This window comes from Hippocampus comes, unplaced genomic scaffold (genome assembly GCF_001891065.2).
Source record: "Hippocampus comes isolate QL1 unplaced genomic scaffold, H_comes_QL1_v1.1 scaffold379, whole genome shotgun sequence".
In the NCBI taxonomy this organism is placed as follows: domain Eukaryota; kingdom Metazoa; phylum Chordata; class Actinopteri; order Syngnathiformes; family Syngnathidae; genus Hippocampus; species Hippocampus comes.
Window position 1 is genome coordinate 17,554 of NW_017806155.1, and position 10,044 is coordinate 27,597.

Sequence of the window (10,044 nt, forward strand, 5' to 3'; positions counted from 1 at the left end):
ATCAGGATGTGCTTGGTTTACCAAATGCTGTTTTAAATGTGAATTGAACAAGTCAGACTGTGTCTCAGGGATACCGCCGTGTATTTTGAACACCGTCCGCAGACGGTGGAAAAAAATCGTCCGTTGTTTCGTCAGCTTTTTGAATGCATGTGGCAATTTCTTTTGGATTTTGCGTCCGCTCGTATGCCTTGGCGCAACGTTCCATAATTTGGTCAAGGGGTCCCCCTAGCTGTGTGAGTTCATCATAGCACAGATAACCTCCCGCAGCTTTTTTACCGTAAAAGTTGCCCACAACTGCGCCAAATTTGGAGCCGGTGGTTAATGAGAGTAATTTCAGAGGCTCACTCGCGTTAAGCCTGTGGCTGTGGATTAAATCTGAGAGTTCTCTTACGAACTCGTCCGGGTCGTCTTTCGGTTTTGGAAGTGACACGGCGATGTCCCTAAATTCGGCCGGCGTCCACGGTCTATATACATACAGTGATTCGTCATTCGTCGATGGCATTTGAACCATGGGGAACGCTTGGACAGGGTACCCTTCGAATCTAGATTCAATATGCTCAAGCGGGGTGGATGGGTGGAGGGTCCGCCTCCACTCATCCACTGTGCCCCTGGAGCGCGTTTGGTGTTGATGTCCAGGGTTTGGACCATCCTGCGGTTTGATCGGGTTCTCGAGACTCCAATTATGTGTGGTCGGTTGATTGGGGGGTGTCATGGGACTTTGATTTGTTCCCCAGAAGGAGGGGATACCGAATTCTTTTCTCTCGTAGTTTGCGACTGTGGGGGGAGGACCGGGTACAGCTCTCCCGAAACGGCGGCCGCTGGAGCGGCTGAGGGTTGCGTTGCAGCAGCAGCTGCAATTAAATCCTCAGCCAACCTTTGACGTTTGTCTCTCGCCTTTTTCGCCCGTATTTGTCTGGCCCTTTCAACGAGGATTTTACACTTGTACCATTGTTTTCCGTGTTCGTTATTTTTCCGCTTTTCTTCGTCTTTCAGTGATAATTTGCCCAACACTGTTTCCAATTCATCGCAATCATTAACGTCTCCCGAGAATCCGTATCTCTTTTTCCACTTTTTCACGAATCGCGTTGACCCTCTGCAATCAATTTCAGTCAATCGCGTGTTTTCGACTAGCGCTTCTACATTGTGACGTGCAGTCGTCTGTTGCGTTCTGCCCAATCGCCAATCCCCTGAGGGCTTCAGTGTCGCCATGTTGCTTAGCAACAGCTGGAAGCGTTTACAGGTATTTTACACACAAAAAAACAAAATCGCGATCTAGTTCTGGGTCGTTACGCGAAAGGAACCGAAACGTGCCCGCGCCGAAGTCTATATGGGGTACGTTACCACAATAGCATGATCGCCAATCACACTTACAGACTAACACAAAAATGATAGGCGCAACATACGCATACAACGTTAGGCACAAACTTACGCCGAGGTGGTCAACCTCTGCAGGAAGGCAGCGCTATCTTACCGTTTTTGCTTCGCAAGAAACGGTATCTAAATGAGCCGATGCTCTCACAGATGCGCTTGGGCTCTGTGTCCCGTGGGAATCGAACTTCCCCCGTACCGCTAACCACGAAATGGTACTCGAGCTAGCCTACTCCTTTTCGGCATTAACTCGTCTAATTCCGTCACTCAGTGGAGAGAACCGACTACGCAACGGTTACTCCACCACGCCGACTGACCTTATTTTTCCGACAATCGTCCCAATGCCGAGCTGAACCCAGGTCCGCTGGATGATGGCGTTTGCTCGTTCCCCACGGCGTCCGGTGTGCGGCTGGTTCCATCAGGAAAAGTTCCACGAGGTCTGGTTGGCTTAGGAGGCGCAAAACGCGCGATCAGCGACGGATCGTCCACTGGAGGAAATCGCAGAGTCCAACAAAAAAGCTCAAATCCGTTCGAACAAGCACATCATCCTGCTGACAACGCCAAGTTTCTGTCAAGAGATTTTCTCAAACAAAGTTAAAGAAATGACTCGGTACACAGGAAAATTGTCTTCAATATCAGCGGGGGCGGATCTCTGAGAGCGAACGATGGTAGTAGTTGCTCCGATGATCACACTCTCTCATTGTCTTAATGAGCCTGGCTTTGACAGTTCCGTTCTTGTGTTCCACAAGTCCTGCCGATTGCGGGTGGTACGCACAGTGTCGCTTCAAATCAATGTCCAACATTTTCCTCAGAGATTCCTCGAACAATTTCCCATTAATTGACTGGTGAAAAGGCTTACGTCCAACAAGCAACAGGCTGAAATAGCTCATTTGGGAGACCGTTTCACTCAAGATCTCAAGGTCACTGGTACAATCCTGGGTTTTGGCATGTAAAGCACAGAAATTGGTTCTTTAATGCAATTACTGTCCGACGATGTGCCCTTTGACTTGCTGTTGTCATTTTGGTTGATATGATCCCATAACTGATTGGTGAAAAGCCCTTAGCTAACCTGAAATGAGGCCGAAATAGCTCAGTTGGGAGAGCGTTAGTCTGAAGATCTTAAGGTTTCTGCTTCAGCCCTTGTTTTTGGGCATGTAAAGCGCAGAAACTTTTTCTTTCATGCAATTGCTGGACTTGAATGTGTCCTTTGACTCACTTTTGTGATTTTGTCCGATAAGGTCCCATTAATTGACTGGTTAAGAGGGCCTAGTTAAAGCTATAAGAGGCTGAAATAGCTCAGTTGGGAGAGCGTAAGACTGAAGATCTTAAGTTTTCTGGTTCAAACCCAGGTTTCATCATGTGAGGAACAGGAATTGATTCTTTGTTGCGATTATCGTACAACGATGTGTCCTGTGACTCACTGTTGAGATTTCGGCTGATAAGATCCCATTAGCTGACTGGTGAAAAGGCCTGAGGAAACTCTGCAAGAGGCCGAAATAGCTCAGTTGGGAGAGCATTAGCCTGAAGATCTGAAGGTCCCTGGGTCAAACCTGGGTTTCGGTATGTGAGGCACAGAAACTTTTTCTTTCATACAATTACTGGACTTCAATGTGTCCTTTGACACATTTTTGTGATTTTGGCCGATAAGATCCCATTAATTGACTGATTAAGAGGGCTTAGTTAAAGCTATCAGGAGGAGGAATAGAATTGATTATTTGTTGCGTTAACTTTGTGACGCTGTGTCCTTTGACTTGCTGTTGTGATTTTGGCCAATAAGATCCCATTTATCGACTGGTGAAAAGGCCTGAGGAAACTCCAGAAGAGGCCGAAATAGCTCCGTTGGGAGAGCGTTACACTGAGCATCTAAAGGTCCCTCGTTCAACCCCAGGTTTCGGCATGTAAATCACAGAATTCATTTCTTTGTTGCGATTACTGGACCACGATGTGCCCTCTGACTTGCTTTTGGCCAATAAGGTCCCATTAATCGACTGGTGAAAAGGCCCAAGTTAATGCCACAAGAGGCTGAAATAGCTCAGTTGGGACAGCGTTAGACTGAACATATAAAGGTACCAGGTTCAAACCCGGATTTTGGCATGTGAGGCACAGGAATTGTTTTTGTTGTGATTACTGGACGACAATGTGACTCTGGCCGAAAAGATCCCATTGATTGACTGGTAAAAAGGCCTTCATTAACATAATTTTTTTACAAGAAAATTGTGTTTTGGGGGTTAAATCTCATGCTGTGTGGCAGTCAATGAGCATTGAGAATACTTAAAGGCCAAGTGTGAAGTAATTTCATGAAATGACAAATAGGGTCACAATGAAAGTACTTAAACATTTTCCACCAAATTTCTCCATTGCGAGACGAGGTTTCTTATCTTATCTAACTTCCAAGTATTTTGCAGATATGAAGTGAGCACTGCAAAGACGAGCATTTTTAATTGCCTCCTCGGTCCAATTCTCACGTCGTAAAGCTTGTAACTATAACTCTCGCCTTTTTTTCTGAAAGTGGTGTTTACCAGCAGGAATTTTGTAGAAGACTAGCTCTCTATGTGTGCTCTTTCTATTCTGACAACCGACGGCACAGCATGATCCATTCATTCATTCATTTTCCGAACCCCTTGATCCTTACTAGGGTCGCGGGGGGTGCTGGAGCCTATCCCAGCCGTCTTCGGGCAGTAGGCGGATGAATTGGTTGCCAGCCAATCGCAAGGCACACAGAGACGAACAACCATCCGTGCTCACATTCACACCTAGGGACAATTTAGAGTGTTCAATCAGCCTATCATGCAGGTTTTTTGGAATGTAGGAGGAAACCGCAGTACCCGGAGAAAACCCACGCAGGCCCGGGGAGAACATGCAAACTCCACACAGGGAGGCCGGAGCTGGATCAAGCGGTTCGGAAAATGAATGAATGAATTATTATATATACTATAATAATAATAATAATAATAATAATACAAATCACATTTGATTAATTTATAATAACACAAATCATATGTAATGTATTTATATCTACTAAGCCCCTAAGGCTCCGTATATATCTGACATTTTGGGGGGTTGTGTTTTTATTTCCATAATCGACTATATATTTTTGCCCATAGTGTGAGAACACACGCAAAACAGAACAAAATCTACAATATTCCAAAAGAAAACAGATGTACTGCCAGTCCGTAAAGAAGTAGGAAGTAGGAAAGTAGTAGATGAGAATTGTCACTGGAATCAACTGTGCTGTCACTTCTCGTGAATAACTATGTGCACTCATAACTCAGGAAAGATTTTCTTCGACACAAACGCGAATGATTGTATTTTCAGACCGGAATCAATTTTAACTCTGACTTTATGCTATACTGGAGAAATGTACAATTTGGGTTCTACAAAAGTAAGGAAAAAAACACTAAACAAACCTTCATTATAAATTTAATAATTATTCTTGCTAAGTTCCATATCCACAAATCCAGATGGAATAATTCAAAACCTCTTTTCTTAATTTTTGAGGCAGAAATAAAGCAGTACCTGAGTTCTATTCTGGATTCCAAAAACAAGAAAGCTGTTAACACTTTGGCTATATGCTCCTTATTTGAAATTTTTGTCAAAAAATCCCCTGGCTTCTTTTTTGTTTAAACGTTTGTAATATATGTATGTATTAATAACATGTTCGTTTTGTTTTCTGTTTAGTGAGAATTGTATTCTGATTGGTTCAATAAAGATGATTAAAAAAAAAAAAAGAATCCCCGAAAAATTCTTATGAAATATGTTGGAAATGACATTTTGTTTTATTTTTTATTTTTTTTTAGGAGGGGGAGGGGGTGCATATCGATGTCTTTTCAAAACATGTCCAGAAGTGTTTGTGCCGAACATTGCGCTTGCGTTGAACTACAAGAGTCGACAAGCGTCAACACACGTGAGCTCGTCAAGCACCAACCATCGTGTATTCACGTGTCCAAAAGCAGGTTGCAGTCCCATTCAGGATTGCGTCTTCGGTGTCCAAAAGCTCCTCGATGATGTTCTATAAACAAAAACAGAAAAGGTGAGTCACTTTTTTTTCTCCATTCCAAAAACGTGGACATTAATTAAAAATAAAGAGTACACATATGATTGTGTGTGCGTGTACACATACGTTTGTGTGTGTGTGTGTGTGTGTGTGTGTTTACATCTGAGATCAAATTTGCTGTAGTGAAAAACCCCCTGTTATGAAAAATTTCTTGCTGCAAACATGATTTTGTTGTAGAGGAGTTTCACTATATATATAAAAAAAAAAAAATCCTCGTCTCACCCCCTCGGGTGGTGTCCATCCCTCATTCAGCTCGGGTCCTCTACCAGAGGCCAGGAGCTTGAGGGTTCTGCGCAGTATCCTTGCTGTTCCCAGCACTGCACATTTCTGGACTGAGATGTCCGATGTTGTTCCCGGGATCTGTTCAGACGACGTACAAGTTACTTATAAATGAAGGCTCACTAAACCTTCTGCAACTGTCATAGTATCTTCATGTTTGGCATTGATATCTGTGGAAATATATATATATATTTATATCAAGTCAAGTACAACTTTTTTGTCAAATGTGCTGTATGTTGAACATACAAAATATCTTATCTGTGCTGTATGTTGAACATACAGCACAGATGAAATTTCTTCCCTCTCAAGACAATATGCAACATAATATATACATATGTGCAACAATATATATGCTTGTGTGTGTTTATAAACTCATCTATACAAGTTTTTCAATTTGGTGTTCATACACCAGTCTATACTGTATTTTCAAGACAAACTATAATTCTGCTTGGGTTTACCTTCGAAGTTTTGAGTGTCCACTTGGTGAAACAGCTGCTGAATATGAAAATACAGATGGAACGAAATCTGGACTACCATGTTCAGGGATGATTTTCCTGTAAAATTTTAAAATTACATTTGAGAATTTAAATGATAAATATGCAGTGAGAAAGATATATGCGCGCACATACACACACCTGTGTGCGTTGTGAGGCATGTTTTATAATTTGGTGTGAGTATGGCTGTATCTGTTTGTGTTTAACGTGCATGAAGCATTGAAGAGTTACTTCCCACATAAATTGTAAGTACGTTTGACTGTAAAGACTGCATATCAACTGCTTCACTCATTTGTTACTTTCACTCATTGAATATTATTCTGGACTTTCAGAACATAAAATATAATTTGACATGGTGTCTGTGTCTTATGTGCTGTGTTGTATTATTTTGTCATTTTGACTTCAAGATGGCGCCGCAAGAGTGGCTGCCTTTACAGCTACTCCTATATTTTGTTCTTTTACTTCTTCCTTTCATAACTTTGCTGCTGTGAATTGGGAATTTCTCCATTGCGAGACTAATAGAGGGTTTCTTATCTTATCTAACTTCCAAGTATTGAGCAGATATGAAGTGAGCACTGCAAAGACAAGCATTCTTAATTGCCTCCTCAGTCCAATTCTCACGTCGTAGAGCTTGTAACCATAACTCTCGCTATTTTTTCTGAAAGTGGTGTTTACCAGCAGGAATTTTGTAGAAGACTAGCTCTCTGTGTGTGCTCTTTCTATTCTGAGAACCCACGGCACAGCATGATGTACATAAATATTTTGCCAACTCATTGTTGATAGCTGCAATGTAAAAGATGGACAGACACTTTGTGACACTGGGAAAAAAAGCTAAACAGAGACATGTACTAGATGATTCTATAGATGATGTACTTGGAGTGGCGTTCATGTAAATAGGCTTTGGGCTTCCAGCACGCTGATTTTTTTTTTTTTGTAATTTTATGCCATTATTTATAATCCTACAAAGCACAGATGATATAAAATATGACTTATACAATCATGACACAGTGGAAAAGTTTCCTCTTTTTCTGAGCACAAGATTACCAACAGAGAGTAGGGAATATCCCCAAGTAAATTTTGAAAGTTAAAATATTTTCCAAATTGTCAAAATTAATCTTTGGGGGAAAAAATCTGAGGCGAAAATAATTTTTCTATTTCATGAATGAAGCTTTTGAGGAAAAAGTCTGTATTTTTCACAAAATTGTTGAGTGGCTTTGGATTCAATAAAAGATTTCCATTTTTCTTTCAAGGGAGAAAAACTATTTCTGTTTTATCCAGAAAACAAATTTTTGAAAGCAGGACTAGTTCCACAAATGAACAGCGCCCTCCAGTGGCATCTAAGGGCATGGCCGCACAGAATTGTTGAGTGGCTTTGGATTCAATAAAAGATTTCCATTTTTCTTTCAAGGAATAAAAATTATTTCTGTTTTATCCAGAAAACACATTTTTGAAAGCAGGACTAGTTCCACAAATAAACAGCGCCCTCCAGTGGCATCTAAGGGCATGGCCGCCCCCCTCCCTCGGGCGCTGACCCTCCTGTGGTTGTCTGCACCGGTCGGTGGTGGGGATGCCCAACCCGAGTCAACGGGACCTGCTGAAAGTGCTGATGCGCCTGGAGGTGACCAGACAGACGGGCGGCGACGCGGCACTCACACTCGCCAACGTTTCAGTCTCTTTTGGCCGCCGGGAGGGAGAAAACCCTGGAGCCGTCCCTGCCGTCAACAAAGTGCGACCGTGCAGTGCGTCAAATTGTGCACCTTCATTATCGCGTGAACAGACATTCAGCTCTGACAGCAATTTAACGGTGCAACAGTGACCTCGTGTGGACAAATGGTAGTACAGGCATTCGGACGGTTCTGGCCTCTTGTGGCATCATTGTTGTCTTCCGCGAATCAAAAAGAATCCCCCCAAATTCTTATGAAACATGTTGGAAATAACGTTTTGTTTTATTTCTTTTTTTTTTTTTTTTTTTGGGGGGGGGGGGGGGGAATTTTGGGTGCATATCGATGTCTTTTCAAGTGTTTGTGCCGACCATTGCGCTTGCGTTGAACTACGAAGAGTCGGCAAGCGTCCACTTGGGGGACAACACACGTGAGCTCGTCAAGCACCAAACATTGTGTAGTCACGTGTCCGAAAGCAGGTTGCAGTCCCATTCGGGATTGTGTCTTCGGTGTCCAAAAGCTCCTCGATGATGTTCTGACATCATTGTTGTCTTTCGCGAATCAAAAAGAATCCCCCAAAAATACCAACACATTTTGGAAAGTTGTATCCAGATTTATTATTGAACACATTGACTCTGACTTTATGCTATACAGGAAATATGTACTATTTGGGTTCTACAAAATTAAGGAAAAAAACACTAGACAAACCTTCATTATAAATTTAATAATCATTCTTCTTGTTCACACAAATGAAACGAGTGCTTCCATAAATGCCAATGGCACATATATCGTTACCATAAACAAACTCTAGCCACTGTAGGCTTTTATATGGTCAATTAAGTGCCAAATAAAGACTTTAAAAGGTTTCAAACATTCAAATTGAACACCTTCCAAGTGTGATCGTCCATGATCCACAACACCTGCGGCGCAGTGCAGAGATGAGGCCAAATATCAAGAGTATCTCTCCATTCGATATTTCCTCACGTTGCCGTCTCATTTTTGTTCGAATAATAATCGTTATCTTCGTGAGGAAAAGTTCTTGGGTGCCTTAATGCTTCGCGATCAAACTGGGGGGAGTCTCCCTTCTTTCCCATGAGGTCTCGGTTATGCTGGTGTTGACTCTTCCTTAGGGAGGAGGAGTTGTCGCCCTGTCATTTGGTTCACAGCCATCTTTGGTCCCGTTTGGGAAGTAGCGTGTGATATTAATTTGAAATTTTCTTCAACTATTTTTCACTCATAATAAACGTAGTCGGTATTTGACGCTGGCTCACAAGAATAATAAAATAATAATAATAATAATTAAAAAGAAAACCAGTCAATGATCGGCATAATGTATGTCACTTCAGTCTAGAAACCCGCAGAGGGCTGAATCGAGTCGTGCTCATTCATTGATATTCATGCTTCTATAATATTGCAAAGAAGAAGAAGCCAATGAGGAACTTGAAACTTGCCTCCCCATAATGATACAATTCAGAGGTAGTTCTCCCACGACCCTGTTCCGGATAAACGGTGTTGATCCACCAGACCCTCTCAACACAAGTCCAGTCATATACTTATTTTTCCCATGTTCTCTTTCACTGTCGTCATGCTACATGGCAAGCAAATTACTGCCCACTTACAAGCGGAGCTAAAAATGTGACAGTGGTGAAATGCTGGAAAGGAGAGACAGTGAAGTCAAGGACAACACAAAAAACGACAAGGACCGCAGTTAAAGCACACGGACTGCTTGCTTGTGCTTTTAGTGAAGGGAGACAGTCATCTCGCTATTGTGTTCTGGTGCTGAATGTGCAGGTGGGGGTTTTGGGACAGTTAAACGTTTCTGTTGCAGACAATATCACCAAGGCACCCACACCGGGCTCATCATCACTAAGTATTATGCCCACCCCCACCATTTACTTATTGTCTTGGATGTAGTCCAACTAATGAGAGGTCAGTTTTGTATCATCTAAACGTGACATGGACTCCGGCCACCAATAATATTTGACCTTGTGTTTTTTTTCCAACCGACAGGACCGACTGGACCATCTGCAGTAGCATACAGGGAACTACTGTGGGGCAACTGGGACTCCCGCGGGGACAGTGGCGGGCCGTGCATTTCAACCTTCGGCCTTCAGTGACGTCACATACATGTACGCAATACTGTATAGGCTCGTAAAGCAGCACTTAATTTCAGCAGCATTTAAAACCA

At 42.5% G+C, this 10,044-nt stretch overlaps 1 non-coding gene across 1 annotated transcript; it reads left to right on the forward strand.

The window, feature by feature from the left end:
• Positions 1-2,653: 2,653 nt before the first annotated feature.
• On the forward strand, positions 2,654-2,726 carry trnaf-gaa (transfer RNA phenylalanine (anticodon GAA)). The gene has a single exon. It is a non-coding gene; the product is annotated as a tRNA-Phe (tRNA).
• Positions 2,727-10,044: the final 7,318 nt, after the last annotated feature.